The following is a 16,760-nucleotide window of genomic DNA, read 5'->3' on the forward strand; positions in this document are numbered from 1 at the left end:
GGCGGGCGCGGAGGGCGGGGTGCGGGCACCGGCGCGGGGGTGGGGGCGGGCACGCGCCGGCAGGCCCCGCCCGCGCCGCGCTCCGGGCAGCTCACTGCGTCCTGGCCAATGGGGAGGCGCGGCCGCAGCCTCTGCCCTGACCCCGGCCCGCCCCCGGCCCGCCCCCTGCCCCCGCGCTGCGCCCCGCCTCCTGCCTCCGCACTTCCAGAACTTGTTTATGAGGTCGTCTGGGCGGCGGGTAGTGGGGTGGGACTCCGCATCAGGGAGACGCGGCCTGCACGGGGCTGAGGGGCGGCCGGGAGCAGGGCTCCAGGATTGCTGCCGGGGGCGGCAGTTCCGCCACAGCGTCGTTGTCCTCCTACCGGCGCTGTGCCCTTGGAACGAGGGCAGGACCGCGGGCAGCGCCCGGCCGGCCCGGAGCCCCTCCACGCTGCTGCGCTCCCGCGTCCCTGGCCCCGTGACGTGGGCCTCGGGCCAGGTGGGGATGATTTCTCGGCCCCTCGCGGCTGCGTTTCGGGCGTGGGCGATGCGCCCTTTTCGGTGGGACGCAGCTGAATTGACTGTCTGGGAGAAACAGCGCAAGGAAATTGATCTAGGGATCAATTGATCTAGACTGCGCCTGCCCTTCCTTCCCTCTCCTAGTACAGTGGTTGCTTACGGGCTTGTGCCAGGCGATTTGGTTTTGACAGGGATGCGGGAGAGGAGGCCCTTTGAGCAGCCCGACCTTCTGTCCCTGCTCTCGGCACCCCGCCGCTCCTGCGCGGGCCGGGGCGAGTTCAGAATTGGAGAAGTCAGTCTGGTTCCCCAGTGTGATCTTGGAGTGACAGAGTTGGCCACGTGCCCTCAAGTCACTGCATCTCAGGCCTGCCCTCTCTATCGCCAGGGTCGATTGAAGTCCTGGGGAACGCAAAGGCTACAGGTGTTGGAAATTCGTAGATTTAAGGGCTTATGCAGGCAAGGGTTAGCGCTCAGGGATTTTCCAGCAGCGCTTTTGACGCTGCCTTCAATCTCTGGGCCCAGTGCTCCCCTCCCCCGCGCTGAGCTGTCTCCCACTCGCTACTGGCGATGGGGAAGGGACATCTGGAGAGAGGACAGGGGACGCCCTTAGTTTTTGAAGCCTGTGGAAGGACCCATGAGTTTCACAGGTGTAACTTGAAGGGAAAGCGAGGGCCAGAGAACTGGTCTGTATCTCTCCCTTTAACCTCTTGCCACATTTTATACTAGAACAATCTACGTAAACGATTTGAAGAGAAGGGTAGGTTTCAGTGCCCCAACAAAAATGAACGCGTATTTTCCCCGTGTACACAGAAAGGGTTGGGGGAGATACTTTTCAGGAATCTGGAGAAGGCAAAGTGGGGACAGAGGAAAACGGACGAAGAATTGGGAAATACTTTTTTTTTTTTTTTTTTTGAGACTGAGTCTCGCTCTGTCTCTGTCGCCCAGGCTGGAGTGCAGTGGCTGGATCTCGACTAACTGCAACCTCCGCTTCCCGCGATTCTTGTGGCTCAGCCTCCAGAGTAGCTGAAATTAAAGGCGCCCACCACCACCCCCAGCTAATTTTTGCATTTTTAGTAGAAACAGGAGTTTTACCATGTTGGCCAGGCTAGTCTCAAACTCCTGACCTCAAGTGATCTGCTCGCCTTGGCCTCCCAAAGTATTGGGATTACAGGCGTGAGTCACTGTGACCGGCCGGGAAGTAGATGTATTTTGTCATTTTCTCAGATCTCGGGGCCACGGAGCACCTATACAGATTGATAGTCAACGAATTCAAAGATTGCAAATTGCTCTCTAGTGAACTATTTCATGGGGCTGGTGGGTTTCAGGAATGGGGTGATTTCGTACTGGGCTTCTCCAGCCAGCCATTTCTAGTGGACACATTTATGTATTTTAATGAATTCAAATTGGTAGACAGTTCTCCCTTAACCATAAGCTTATTTCCCTTACTTGGGACTAGGCTGTGGGAAAAGGGCACCTTGGTGGCTTCCAGGTGCCTACAGTAGTTCACCACAGCAGCCTCTTCATCCTGGACTGTGCTTGACAGATTAAGGCAATACCTCCAACGCATAGAGAACATAACTTTTTAGATCTTGTCTTGAAAGAGGAAAGGCAAGGAGGGATCACTCAAGACCACATCAACCTAAGAAGACGTGGACACTTGGGGGGAACAACACACACTGGGGCCTGTCAGAGGGTGAGGGGTGGGAGGAGGGAGAGCATCAGGAAGAATAGCTAATGGATGCTGGGCTTAATACCCAGGTGATGGGATGATCTGTGCAGCAGACCACCGTGGCACACATTTACCTGTGTAACAAACCTGCACATCCTGCACATGTACCCCTGAACTTAAAGGTTGGAAATTTCGTCAACCATATTATATAGCTCCTTCCTCTTGGCCAGACTGCACCCTGTAAGTGAAAGCTCCCCAAGCTAAGGCAAACAGCTGGCACTGAGTCTGGGATTTTTTTTTTTTCTTTAGACAGTCTCACTCTGTTGTCCAGGCTGGAGTACAGTGGCACAATCTTGGCTCGCTGCAACCTCCACCTCCCGGGTTCAAGCTATTCTCGTGCCTCAGCCTCCCAAGTAGCCAGGACTATAGATGTGCACCACCACACCCGGCTAATTTTTGTATTTTTAGTAGAGATGGAGTTTTGCCATGTTGGCCAGCCTGGTCTCGAACTCCTGGCCTCATGTGATCCACCCACCTCGGCTTCCCAAAGTGCTGGGATTATACGCATGAGCCACTGTGCCTTGCCAAGTCTAGGATTTTGGCAGTGTCTGAGATTCACCAAAAACTGTATATAAATTCTCAAAAGCTCTTGCTTAGAGCAGAGCTGGGTGGCCTAAGATTTCTTCCAGGACTCAGCTCAATAACCTTTGCAGGAAGGAGCTGAGAGTGTAAACCAGATGCAGGCTGTGGCTAGGGTACATCCAATTTTACTTTTTAGAGCCCGTAGAGAACTAAAGGAGAAAAACTTTGAAAGGTGATGCTGGGGGAGGGAGTGGGGGATGGGGAGCTGGGTCCCTGGATTTAGAGGGGTGTCTTTAGAGACACTGATGTTTTGGCCACAGAGGGCAGCAGAGGACACCAGTAAGCAAAGCTTCCAAGCTGCTTAAAATAGGAGCAAACTGCCCACCTCCCAGCAAATCTCCCTACCTGCCCCCCAGCTCTGGATTGGATGGTTTGGGAACAAAAGCTGTGGCACCAGTGAAACACGTATTTGTTTTGACAAGGGACAAATCTGGTTCTCTTGCTTCCTCTCTTCTTTGTAGGGTGTGCCCTCAGGAGGATGGGATAGAATAAAGTGTGAACTTACAAACCTGGCAGAGAGCAAGCACCTGGGATGCAGTGGGCTGGTGGAAGAAAGATGGCCTCAGTAGTCCCATCGAAGTAACAGTATGTTCCAGGATGCGGTTGGAAATTAGGTTGGAATGGGTGGGATCTAACAGGAAGAGCTCTTGGAAGGATGGGCTATCTCATTAGTACCTTACAACTTCCAATGCATTGTCACATGTTGGAGTTGGGACCAGGGTGAGGCAAGAGAGGCCTTGCAAGTACACTGGCCTCTGTCCTGCCACATGCGTTATCTCACGTAATACCCATCTGACCCTTGTCTGTCTATTTCATTGGTTTGGGGGTGGAGAGAGCAGGGGAGGTAGGGAGCAGAGATGGGAGAGAGGACAAGCTGGCAGAGGCTCCTCCTTTATGAAAAGCCTTGCCTGAGTCACTCCTTCCCTCGCACTTGCATGTTACTCCATCCAAATGAAACCAGCCCCTTTTGTGACTTTACAAAATCTATCCTCACACTCCCTGTCACTGAACTCCAGGTCCAGAAAACTCTGCCCCCTGTGTTTGGCTTTAGGCCAATGTTGTGAGATATTCCACACAGAAATGTGCTGTATCGTCTTTTAAATGTTGTGACTTTTGACCCCACAAATCTAGAATTTGTCATCTTTCAAAAAGAGTTCTGTGATTTTTTTTTTTTTGAGGCAAGAGTCAAACTTTTTTTCCCACTTGAATTCCTAAGTACTTACTGGTATGAAGGATGCAGTTTTAAAGAACCCCAGCTTCTCCATTCCTCACGCCTGTATATTGATGACTTGGAGACTAACACCTTCCATTCCTAGGCTTAGGGATGAAGTTTTGCCTATGAAGGGGCTTGTGCATTTATAAATGTCATTCAACCAATGGTAAAGGAGTCATTGGTCCAGGGCCAATGTGCTCTGCTGCCTCCGGCCACAGCATAAGACATCAGTCTGTGGAAGAGAGCACTGGTGGTTTCCTTCCCTCCAAGAGAACATAGTTCAGTTGGGTACACACTGCATTTCCCAGATTTTGAATACACATTTTTTAAGGCTTCCAAAATCAGGTATCTTTTGACATGGTAATTCCTTTTCCTCCCCCAATTTTTAAATTGGTAAATATATACAATTGATATGCTCTTAAAATTGTTTAATGTGAAACTTGAGAGCAAAATCTTATAGCCTAAACAATAGGAGTGGTAAGAATTTAGTGGTGGTGAACAACCAGAAAATCTGGAGTCCCAGCCATGTCCACTGCTAGGACCCGGAGAAGCCTAGCCTGGACTGGCCCAGCTGCCGGGCTAATGAGTGTGACCTCTGAGGTGATAAAATAACACCCATGTGGAAGGAATGGCCGATAAGAAGGACATGCCAGCCCCACCTTAGAAAAAGGCATGAGTAGAAATGAAGGTGCTGTATCGCTAAAAATGATGACATTGGGCCCCAAGCATCCAATTTTCTCTGGCACCTGGCTAAGACAGGCATAGAGGACAGGGCCGGTGGGGGCATAGTCAGAGACACCCTCCCTATCCTGTGGCATTGCTTTGGCCTGTAGCAAAATGTTAAAATGGGCCTCTTCCTACTTCAGTTTCAGCTGAGTTCCCAAGACAATCAATGCCAACTACTGCCACTTCCAAAATGTAGAACACAAGAAAGAGCTCCTTGAAAATGATTTTGCATGCCTTCTCCAGCCACTGTCCACCTCAAGGGAGTGCATGGATTGATACAGAAGAAGACTCGAAGTTGGAGTTCTAGGATTGGGTTGTCAACATTGTGGTCAGTTTTCCTCCCCATACCATGGAGAGAGGACATGCTTTGCTCCTGTCTCTTAAGTCCAGTGACTAGGGCTTACCTGAGACCACACACAGAGCTTGATATGTGTCCCTGGAGCTTGTGGAACACAGGAGACTGCCCACTGGTGAGCAGCTGGCTGAAGAGGCCTATTGTAGAGGATGTTTCCATTTGGAAGTCACTCTCTCTTGCCTATATCATGGCAAGGGAGTATGTGGCAGGTTGAGTTTCCTGGAAGATGACTCTGAGGGGGAAGATTAATGTGAGGAAGGTTTTTTAGAGAGTGCTCTTGGGATAGCACCCAGAGGAGGAAAAGAGAAGAAGCAGGATCATAGAGAGAAGTGGACCCCCACTGCCCAGATCTGAAGCTGGGATGGCCCTTCAGAGTTGTCCCAAGACAGAGCCAAGGGACCTTTCTACCCCTGCCACAGATCGATCATTGTTTCTGGCTGACCTTGGGGAAAGGCTGTGACCTTGAGCAACAGCATCTGGGGGAATGTGTCCTTCATTCCTAAGGGGAGATCTGGGCAGTGATCACAGGGTCCAGTATGGCACATGGCATGCAGGTACCGGATGTGGAACCTGCAAGAAGAATCACCACCTAGGATCAGACACAGTGGCTCACATCTGTAATCCCAGCACTTTGGGAGGCTGAGGCAGGCAGATAACTTGAGGTCAGGAGTTCGAGACCAGCCTGGCCAACATGGTGAAACCCTGTTTCTACTAAAAATACAAAAATTAGCCAGGCGTGGTGGTGGGTGCCTGTGATCCCAGCTACTCAGGAGGCAGGAGAATCGCTTGAACCTGGGAGGCAGAGGTTGCAGTGAGTCGAGTGAGTCGAGATCACGCCACTGCACTCTATCTGGGCAACAGAGACTCCACCTAAAAAAAAAAAAAAAAAAAGGAAAGAAAGAAAAGAAAAAAAAAGAAAGAAAAGAATAACCACCTAGAATTTAAAAAAAATTTAGAGGTGAGGGTCTTGCTATGTTGCCCAGGCTAGAGTGCAGTGATTATTCACAGGTGTGATCATGGCACATTGTAGCCTTGAACTCCTGGGCTCAAGCACTTCTCCTGCTTCAGCCTCCCAAGTAGTCACTGTGCCCAGCAATTTTTAAGGGGACTCTGTCCACATGGGCTTCTTCAAAAAGACCTTGGCAGAAAAAGGTGGAGGTGCAACTAGAGATAGAGGCTGAAGGAGGACCATAAGTGACCAGCTGAAGGTGAGGCCCCTTTGGAGCCATGAGGACTGCAGTCCCAGGGGACCAGGAAGGTTACATGCAAGGTGACAAAGATACCAAAGAGGGAAGCACCAGCCATGGCCAGGGAAGATCAAAGAGATATTTCATCCATGCTAGAAACAAAGGAGGGAAGGAGGATGGAGGGAGGGAGAGAAGGAGGGAGAAAGGAAGGGAAGGATCAAGGGAAGAGGGAAGGAAAAAGGAAGGAAGGAAGGCAGACAGGGAGGCCTCTCCTACTCCTTGTTTTTTTCTCCCTCCTACCCTACAGGGGCCAAGATGAGGCAAGTAAGGGGATGGGGTAGAGGTGCTAGATGGGAAAATGTCTTGGCGTCCTCAATGCCTAGCAGGGCACCTGGCATAAAATGGACACTCAATAAATAATATACTAAGAATGAGGAAAATGTTTGCCGCTTTATGATTCCCAGTGACTTTGTAAGGGCCTTCTATATCTGCATCATTCTGGGGACTGAATGTGGGTCCTTCTGAAGTCATGGTGTTATAGAACAGAGATACAGGGGTGATGTCTAAAGCACACACTGACATGTCCCCAGATGCACCTGCACATACACACTTGTACATGCTCATATACCTTGCTGCTGCCAAGCTCAGAAATAGGGTTCTACACAAACCTCACTGTAAACTTTTCATTTCTCTTAAGTGCATACCTCTGTCTTTGCCGTTTGAAGAAAACCAGGGATGCAATGCTGAGAATGTGACTGTAAATACTTCAGATTTTAAACTCCAAGGATTTTCTCTTGGTTTCCTCAGAGGGTTGTAGTCTGTGGTGCATGAATCCTGGGGTTTCAAGGCCATCTGGCCCCTATGTGCTCAATGATCTACCCAGTGGAAGGAAGACGAGATACAGACATTTCAAAACCTTTAGGCAGTGGGTCTTGGCATGCCCTATCTTCTTTGTTTTTGTATTGAGACAGAGTTTCACTTTGTCTCCCAGGCTGGAGTGCAGTGGCACAATCTCCGCTCACTGCAACCTCCGTCTCCTGGGTTCAAGTGATTCTTGTGCCTCAGCCTCTTGAGTAGCAGGGATTACAGGCATGCGCCACCATACCTGGCTAACTTTTTGTATTTTTAGTAGAGACAGGATTTCACAATGTTGGCCAGGCTGGTCTCGAAATCTTGGCCTCAAGTGATCCGCCCACCTCAGCCTCCAAAGTGCTGGGATTACAGATGTGAGCTGCTGCACCCAGCCAGCATGCCCTATCTTAATTGTTAATTTTATATGATAGCAGATTAGCTCTCCTAATTACTTCCATCTTAGGCTAGATTAAAATGTTAATTTTAATTTTAATTGTTAATTTTATATGATACCAGATTAGCTCTCCTAATTACTTCCATCTTAGGCTAGATTAAAATGCATCCTGATCAGATAGTAATTTATGGTGAAGAGATGCCTTCTGGCCTAAAAACATGTCAGGGGTAAATCTCTAAGTAGATGACCTCAAGGCAGAGAGCCCAGAGTGCACTGTGTATAAAAGAATTACAGAGTGAAGTTCATGTGCCCAAGGTTTTAAAGAATAATTAAGAGCCTAATTATAAGAGTAATGAAAAGAGCCGTACACAATTCCAAGTTAGCTTTGCCTGTTAAGAGTAGAAAACTCATTTTATAAGTAATAAAATGATAATGCTTACACAATGCAGCTTTCCAATTTCCTTTTCAAATTCCACTGTGCTTGAGGCACCATCCTCTTTGACTGCATGCATTCTGATCTTTGTTGAATAAATTTCATCTATTAATTCTTCTATTCGTTGGCCTTTATTGACTGTCCAGTCCATATGAATGGCCGTGGTTGAAACTCAGCTGAGAAAGCTGAATGACACATGGCCCTACCCTCTAAAGCTCACTCTCTCCTGTTGGAGACAGACTTCTAAACAAAACCACCATGCCTCCAAAGAGAAAACCCCATTTTTCTGGGAGCTCAGAATGGGAAATAACTCTGCCTGGGGATGGAGGTGGGAGGGAGGAGAACTTAGGGAAGGCTTCTAGAAAAGGTGACATTTTGGCTGCATCTTGAGGGGTGACCAGGAGTTTGCTAGTTAGAACAGGGAAGGAAGAGCATTCTGGGTTGAGAATTAGGACAGAGTCTTCTCTTATAATCCACAAAGCAAATGTCAGGTCATACAGGAGCAACTCAAAAGACCTTTTGCAGAGATTTAGTTATTATTGCCCATGCTAGACTATCAGCTGCTACTGACTTTGTGCAGTACTTAGACCACCTAAGTCAGTGCCTGATAGGGCATTTTGAGGATGACAGTAATGCCTGTGCTGGAGATGAATGGGATGTGACCCTCATCTTTTAGTCATGACATTCCAGCTCTCCTACCTTGGGTTTGTTCCCAATAATTAAGTGGCCATCACAGCAGTAGTGACACCAAAGCACGGTAGTGAGTATTCTTCTGCAAACTCCAGGAGCATCTGTGGAACCAAGTGCAGATGCCTTTAACCTGTGCAGCAGTTCACTCAGGTTACCAGTCACCTTCTTCAAGTTCTTCCCGAGAAGATGTATCTTTCTCGTTCAGCCCAATTTTTATAAACCTTAATGTTCTCTTAAAACTGAAATTTTGCACAGTAGCCATTAGCATCAGGGCAACATTCCCATGAGTTATGGAATCTCCTAGAGTACTTTACTCTAAGCAAAGAGCCAATTATTGCAGCCCTGAAGTTGGAGGGGACACTGATTAGTATCTGTGGCCTGGAAGTACAGATGGATGGCTGTGGAGGCCACAGCATCTTGAGGATGTTAAATGGGGTCAAAAGCAAATCAGACTCCCTTATGTCCCAACTCAGGAGTTATTCTTAGGCACAGGGAACATGAGAGAGGTCTCTAGAGTTGGGAAGAGTGGACACCTAGTGGGGAGTCCTTGGACCCTGCAAGTTTCCATTCAATTTCTCACCCTGGGCACTGCCCCCACCTGTTCTCTGTACCTATTCCTTCTCTTCTATTTCTCCTCTCCAGTTCTTCTCTTATTTCCCCATTCCTCTTTCTCAGTAAATATATCTTTTTTTTCTAGAAGTTTCTACTGAGTTTGAAGGTTTCAATGACCATGTTGATTACAGAGATAAGAAGGCTATTTCCATTGCTGTCTTTGGATGACAGACAGCAGAAGCTCCTCTCTGCAGGCCTGGCCAGACTGCTTATGAGGAGCTGGAGGGAAAGATGAATGGCTTTAAGTCACTCAGGCCAGTACCTAAGAACCCAACACTGTGCTGGGCCTTGGGGGTGGTCCTGGGGTAGCCTGAGGGTAAGGAATGCTAGAGAGGTATGGCAGAGAGAACCTGAGAGAAGGCGTTAGGACATGCAATGAAGTCCCATTTCCCACTGATTCCTAACTTTATTTTTCTGCCAAATTAAAGGAAACATATCTTCCTCATATGGTGGAGAAATAAATGAGACATAAGATAAGTCTAAAGCTCAATATAAATATAAGGGTTTGAACCCATCTAAACTGGGTCTGTGTGGGCTCAGCTGCTCCGAGCTGGGCTAGACTTGGAATAGGAAGCAGTTTCACTTGCCCTTTTCTCCTGTGGGCCTAGAAATCCCTGGATCAGATGATGCTGTGGAGCTCACTGTGGGAGAAGGGGAGGGAGCAGAGCGGGGCTTGAAGCCTGAATCCTGGAGCCCAGGTTAGGTCTCCATCAACCCGAACAACATCTCTGAGTCCCCACTTCCTCATCTGCAAGACGAGAATTCTAATCCCACCTCACACACTTAGGGATAGAATCAAATGCAATACTAAGCCCAAAGTCACTGTATAAACCACAATACAAATGTGGTTATTAATATCCTATCATTAATATCTTGGTGTTTCTTATACCAATGGATTTCCAAAGGGAGAACATTAGCAAGATAAAATAGCCTCAGAAGGAACCAAAGAAACTACATTTTGTACACTAGGGTAATATAAATTCAGTACATTTTAAAACTTAGTTTCTATGTAAGATCATTTAAAAATCAGTTTCTATTAAAATTCAGAAGCATTTCTAAGTATTGGAAAAGACTCTCTCCCTGCTCTTTGCCATTGCTACATTGGCCTGCCTCTGGAGGAGAAGGCCCTCTTCCCTTCCCACTTCACTAGTGTAGGACTCTTTGGGTGAACTCCCTCCCCGTCCCCCCGAGCAGTTGGGTGGGAGTGTGGTAAGCCTCTGGTTATGCTTTAAAAATAGTGTTGAGAGAGAGGCAGGCAGGCAGGGAGGCTCACCTGACAGGAAGGACAGGTTTTCCTGCCCTCCCTCCCCACCTGCCCCACACCCAGTCACTCTGTCACCCCAGGGGAGCTGTCAGCCCAGCCCCACAAATTAGAGGGTGCTGCATGGCCCTGGCCCCACACAGTGTTTCCATGAGAACCTCTCCTTCCCCCGATTTTCCCTTTTCTTCCGGGGCCTCCTTGCACATAGAAAGAAACCCCTGCTCCTAGCCCCGTTCCTGTATCTAGACCCTGGCAACCTCCGTCACTCATCCAGACATTAGCTAGGAGCTGGCAGTGCCAAGGATGGCCCTGGAGAGGAGGATGGGGCCAGGGTTGGCACCTGGGCCACTTGGGCAAGCCTGAGATGTGGGTGCAGCCTTTGCTTGGCGCTCCCAGTGGCCCTGGCCTGGCCTCTCCTAGGATCCAGAGGAATCCTGGACCCTGAGTCCCAGGCCCCAGGAAGGGAAGCAGTCAGACCTCTGGCTTCCCCATGGTGGCATCTGAGCCCATGGCATTGCCCTCTTCCAAATACACCCTGCATCCCTTGGCTCTGCCTCACCCTTAACCCCTGGTCAGCTCCTTGCCAGTGGCCAGCACTACCCCTCCACTGGCTGCAGACACGGCTGCATCTTGCTCTCAAATTATTCATAGGGATGCATACCTCCTGCCTGTCCTGCCATACCCCTCACAGACCTCAATTAATGCAGCCCAGCTGATTGAGCATTTGTCTTTTGATGGATTGAATGACAAACAGCCCTATGAGGTCTCAGCTTGTCCTCCATCATCTCTGGCCTGAGGAGTTTCCAGGGTTTTGGGAACTCTGGGCTTCATGGAAAGAAAGAAAAGGTACAGTAAATGCTCTGGGACTGTCCGAGCCTGAGGACCGGAGAGCACGGTGTCTTGGAATCAGACTGATGTGGTCGGCCTCCCCGCTCTGTAATTCATCCTATAGCCTTGGACAAATCCATTAACTTTTCTTGATATCAATTTCCTTATCCGTAAAATGGGGATGAAGTTATCTACTTCAGAGGGTGCTGTAAGGATTAAATAATCTCCAAGGCCTCTACAGTGTTCAGACACACAAATCACCTATAGCACCACTCAAAGTGTATGTGCAGATGGGGTCTGGCTTCTTGCATTTTGTTGTTGTTGTTTAGTTGATGGTTTTCTGCATTGTGCATGTGTGTAGTTAAACAAAATGCCCTATCACTGAGATCTGGCCTGCAGGGCCAGGTCTGGACACAGATAACACTGCTGGAGGAACACTAAAACCTTTCTTGATGTGCCACAGGCTTTTATTTCTCTTATTTCTCACTAAGGACAGGGAAGCTTTCATCAGCAACATCAACAACAACACAATAAACATGTGGACACCTCCCCAGGGGTTTCTGTTGAGCCTGAATTCTCCCACCCACCCACCCCCACCAATTGCCTTGGAGATGTGGGGCCACCAGACTTGAAGCTCGTGTCACTCCCAGAGGTTGAGGAGTGAGAATTCCTTGCACCAGGGGCTGCCTCAGCAGTGAAGCCACAGGAAATAGTCTTCACTCTCTCAGTGGGGCTGGTGGTGACCAGCAATATCCAGTTAAAAGCTGTCGATCAGGGTCTCTGAGCATTCCTGGTCTGGGAACGGAGGGGAAGAATCTGGCTAGCTCTAGGGTTACACAGCTGAGTCTGGCCTCATTAACCAAATTAGCTAACCAGCCGCTGTGCAAGTGATGTCTCAGATGCCCCAATGTTCATGGAGGAAATTAACTCAAATTATTATTATACACACCCCACATCATCAATTGCATTTAGCAAGTGTCCATATACCAAGGAGGAGGGAAATCACCACAGACTTAGCTTTTGTATAGCCCTTTGCTCTTTAAAAGTAACTTTTTAAATAGTCTAGCACTGATTCCCGCCTTATTTCTGGACATCAACAACACAGATGTTACTATCAGCATTTATTTAGAGACTAAGTGGCATATCCAAGATCACACAGCATATTGAGGGATCCAGGGCTCCTCTCTCTTAGTCCATTATTCTTTTTTTGTTTGGTTTTCTCTTCTGCCATAGGCTAGTTTGTACACATCAACCATAGTCATCTTTTAAACCTCAATGAGACCGTGTCACTCCTGGCTCACACCCTCCATAGCTTCCCAATAGAGAGAGCACAGTGCAGGTGGCTCACCTTCTTTAAGCTGCTTTCCTCCCCATCTCTCACACCAGGCCGCCATCATGCTTCTCCCCCACTGACTCTCCACAGCCTGCCTCCTTCTCAATCCCAGGGCTTCCTTGTCCTCCAGATCACTCTGTCCCACTGCCTGCTTTTCGCTGTCTGGAATCATCTCATTTATCTGTTTACATGTTTGTTTCCTGCCTCCCATCAGCAGATCATCAATTCCATGGGGTCAGGGCCTTTGTTTTGTTGATGCTGCATCCCCAGTATCTAGATTAGTACCTGGAACTTACAGGATAATCAATGAAGGTTTTTTTTGAATGAATGGATATTGTACTGTATTGATAAAAGAAAGAGAGAAAAGTCCTGGGGGAGAATGAAGGAAAAGAGGTTATTAACGATGGGAAATGATATGCCCAATATGAGTGAATAGCTGCTATCAAGCTCTGCTGGGTCACCCCATCCCCACTGATCTAAGGCTCCTGAGCCCTAGGCTCACGCCCCCTCTCCAATCTGATCAACAAGCCAAACCTAGCAGTAACTCCAGAGCGGACTTTGACTCTAAATGTGGCCTTAACCCTAGGCCTGACTGTGAAAACAACACCTTCTTCTAACTTTAATCCTGTCCCTAATAACCACCTTAACTTGGCACTCTAATCTCAATGGCAAACCCAAATCCATAAGCACAGTCCCCTCTACTCAATGGGCCAATCCTAGACATAAGAGCCATAAGAATCCTAGACATAAGCAGGCCAGACAGACTGTTATTCCAGTCCTGCCATATTGAACCTTAATTAGATCTTCCTCAGTTTCCCTGAGTGGAAACTGATGGGGGAGGTATGGACTAAAATTGGTGACACTGAAAGCTAGAGAAGACCTTAGAGATAATCGAATTTCTTCCCTTTGGGGATAATATTGCAATGAATACATGCCATCATTTATTTTCTATGTGTCCCATTGGTTCTTTTTTCCTTTTTCTTGCCATCTTTTGGATCAATCAAGCATTAGTTAGCACTCCATTTTGCCTCCTCCATTTGCTTTTTAGCTAAACCTCTTTGTTTCGATTGAGTTTATTTTAGGGATTATAATATGTACCTTAAACTTGTCATAGTCTACATTGAAATCACATAAAAGAACTTAAACCAGTGTCATTCCCTTTTGTAACCCCCATCTTTTGTTCTACTGTTATCATATACCTAAGTACCGCATATGTCATAAGCCCCACTATTATTGTTGTTGTTATTGCTTTAGATAGTTATGTCTTAAAGACATTAAGAATTGAAAAAGTATTTTTTTAAAGTTACCACTACACTTAACAATTTCTGGCCGGGCGCGGTGGCTCACGCCTGTAATCCCAGCACTTTGGGAGGCCGAGGCGGGCGGATCACAAGGTCAGGAGATCGAGACCACGGTGAAACCCCGTCTCTACTAAAAATACAAAAAATTAGCCGGGTGCGGTTGTGGGCGCCTGTAGTCCCAGCTACTCGGGAGGCTGAGGCAGGAGAATGGCGTGAACCCAGGAGGCGGAGCTTGCAGTGAGCCGAGATCGCGCCACTGCACTCCAGCCTGGGCGACAGAGCGAGACTCCGTCTCAAAAAAAAAAACAAAAACAAACAAACAAACAAACAAAAAAAAACAATTTCTGATGCTCTTCATTCATTTCTGTAGGTCATTGATGCTCTTCATTCATTTCTGTAGGTCATTGATGCTCTTCATTCATTTCTGTAGGTCATTGAGGCTCTTCATTCATTTCCGTAGGTCATGTTTCTGTTTTCTTTCCCTTCAACCTGCAGAACTTCACAATTCTCTTCCCCTACCAGGGATACCGCAGCCTCTCTACCCTTCCATCCCTATTTCCATACAGCTCCAAAACCTGCAAGTTTCCAACCATTTCCCACAATGCAGTTAAATGCCAAGATAAATTTTTAGGCATTTCCAAACTCCCTAAGGACAGGCCCAGATGGAGCCATGAAAGAGAAGAGAGGGCAAGTAACCAGGAGCATCTCCTCTTCCTCCTTCCTACATCACCTTCCCCATACTCCCCAAAGGGGACCTCTCTGACACTGCAATTCCAGAGTAAACTACTGGATGATGATGATGGTTATTATTATTTACCTTCTTTCCTTCCTGGGCCAGGGAGGAGAGCATCAAGCCCTTTGCAGCAGCAGTCTGATCCCCTTCAGTTATCCTCAGGTATTTACTAAGCCCCCTCCTTGGTGCAGACCCTCTGCTAGGGGAAGAGAAAGGCAGAGGTGGAGAGGCTGCAGGGAAGTGAAGGAGCTTATAGACTAGATGGGAGAGCATGGACACCCCTCCTAAGGAAATCAGCAATCCAATCTTCTTTTTTGTTTCTTCTCCCTCCTCTTCCCCTTTCTTTCCCTGCCAATTAGCAAGGATCATAGAACTGTGAGTTAGAATAAGCGTGATTAGGTAAGAAAAGTTGATCAAAGAAGTCCTTAGATTCTAAACTCTGCAGGGAATATTGCCTCTGAGGCCCCTCTCATCCCTAAATAATGGGGCAAGAGATAAAAGGGACCCCCTCAAAGCCTTGGGAATATACAGTTGAGGGCAAGTCAAAGATTGCAGTGCTGTACACATGGCAGATTTGGAGAAGACGTGGGTAAGTAGCTGGAGACAATCCTCTGAAGGGTTGTGAAGGGATGAGGGGTGCCAAGAGCATGTTCCTCAGCTTGGAGGCAATGGGTAGAAAGATGCATAGCTGGCACGAAGCCAGGTCCCTTTCTGGCTCCCAAGTCTACAGCATTTTGTTCCTTCTCCTTCCCCATATGTGTCCCCAACCCCCTCCAACAGCTGACCTCTAGTCATCCCACAGAACATACTCAAGTTCTACCACTGAGGCTTCCACAGCTACTGCTATTGTTGCTATTTCTCTTATTATTTTTTCTGATGAAGAGCCCTGGAGCCAGTCATACCTGAGTTCAAATCCCAGCTAGGCCACTTGCCAGTTGGCTGACCTTAGATATTCACTTTCCTCATTGAGTCTTGGCTTCCTCTTCTATAAAAATGGGGCTATTTTCTTCTTTTTTTGGACAACTCTTCAAGAATGAATATAACAGGCATTGAGTTAACATCCTTAAAATATAAAGAATTCATCTAAAACAACAAGAAGTATACTAAGGGCCAGGTGCAGTGGCTCATGCCTGTAATCCCAGCACTTTGGGAGGTTGAGGCAGGCAGATTGCTTGAGCCCGGGAGTTTGAGACCAGCCTGGACAACATAGCAAAATCCTGTCTCTAAACCCCCAAATTAGCCAGGTGTGGTGGTATGCGCCTATAGTCCCAGCTACTCAGCTGAGGTGGGAGCGTTATTTGAGCTCAGGTAGTCAAGGCTGCAGTGAGCCAAGCTCACACCACTACACTCCAGACTTAGCAATAGAGTGAGATTGTGTCACAAAAAATTAAATAAATAAATTTTGAAAAGAAATATAAGACAAAAACAATAAGTAGATAGGAGTCACAAACAGATAATTCCAAAAGATGAAATCCAAGTAGCTAATAACATTTTAAGACATGTTTAGCATCCTTAATAATAAAAGTGAAAATTAAAGAAATGAGACATATTTCACTTCTGAAAAGCTACTATAGTTTTTAATGTATAATAATCAGTATTGACAAGGGTGTGATAAGATGGAGAGCCTCCACTTGGTTATTATGAATGCTTTTTGGAACACAATTTGGCAATATGTACCAACAGCTTTAACAGTGCTCATGCATTTTGACCTAGTAATTTCACTTCTAGGACCTAGTAATTTCACTTCTAGGAATCTGTTTGAAGGATATAATCAGAGATGAGGTCAAAGATTAATATTCACAGATGTTCAGACGTTCATCACAGAGTTATTAACAGGAAATTTTTAGAAAAATATCTAAATGGGCCATGAGTAAAAGAATGTTTAAATTGGTTATAATACATTCTTAAAGTGGAATTATATAGCTAATAAAAATATTTTTATAGATTGATGATATGTGATTACAATAAAATATTTGCTGATAAGCAGGAAATAACGTACATAATGTATAATCTCAATTTTATGCAGCTATATT

At 47.1% G+C, this 16,760-nt stretch overlaps 1 long non-coding RNA gene across 1 annotated transcript; it reads left to right on the forward strand.

Annotated features, from left to right (window-relative positions):
* The first annotated feature begins 62 nt into the window (after window positions 1-62).
* LOC106992930 (uncharacterized) lies at window positions 63-6,530 on the forward strand. The gene is made up of 3 exons (XR_001439067.3): window positions 63-478; window positions 3,271-3,394; window positions 4,889-6,530. It is a non-coding gene; the product is annotated as an uncharacterized LOC106992930 (long non-coding RNA).
* The last annotated feature ends 10,230 nt before the right edge of the window (window positions 6,531-16,760 follow it).

This window comes from Macaca mulatta, chromosome 13, assembly GCF_049350105.2.
Source record: "Macaca mulatta isolate MMU2019108-1 chromosome 13, T2T-MMU8v2.0, whole genome shotgun sequence".
NCBI classification, from domain to species: Eukaryota; Metazoa; Chordata; class Mammalia; order Primates; family Cercopithecidae; genus Macaca; species Macaca mulatta.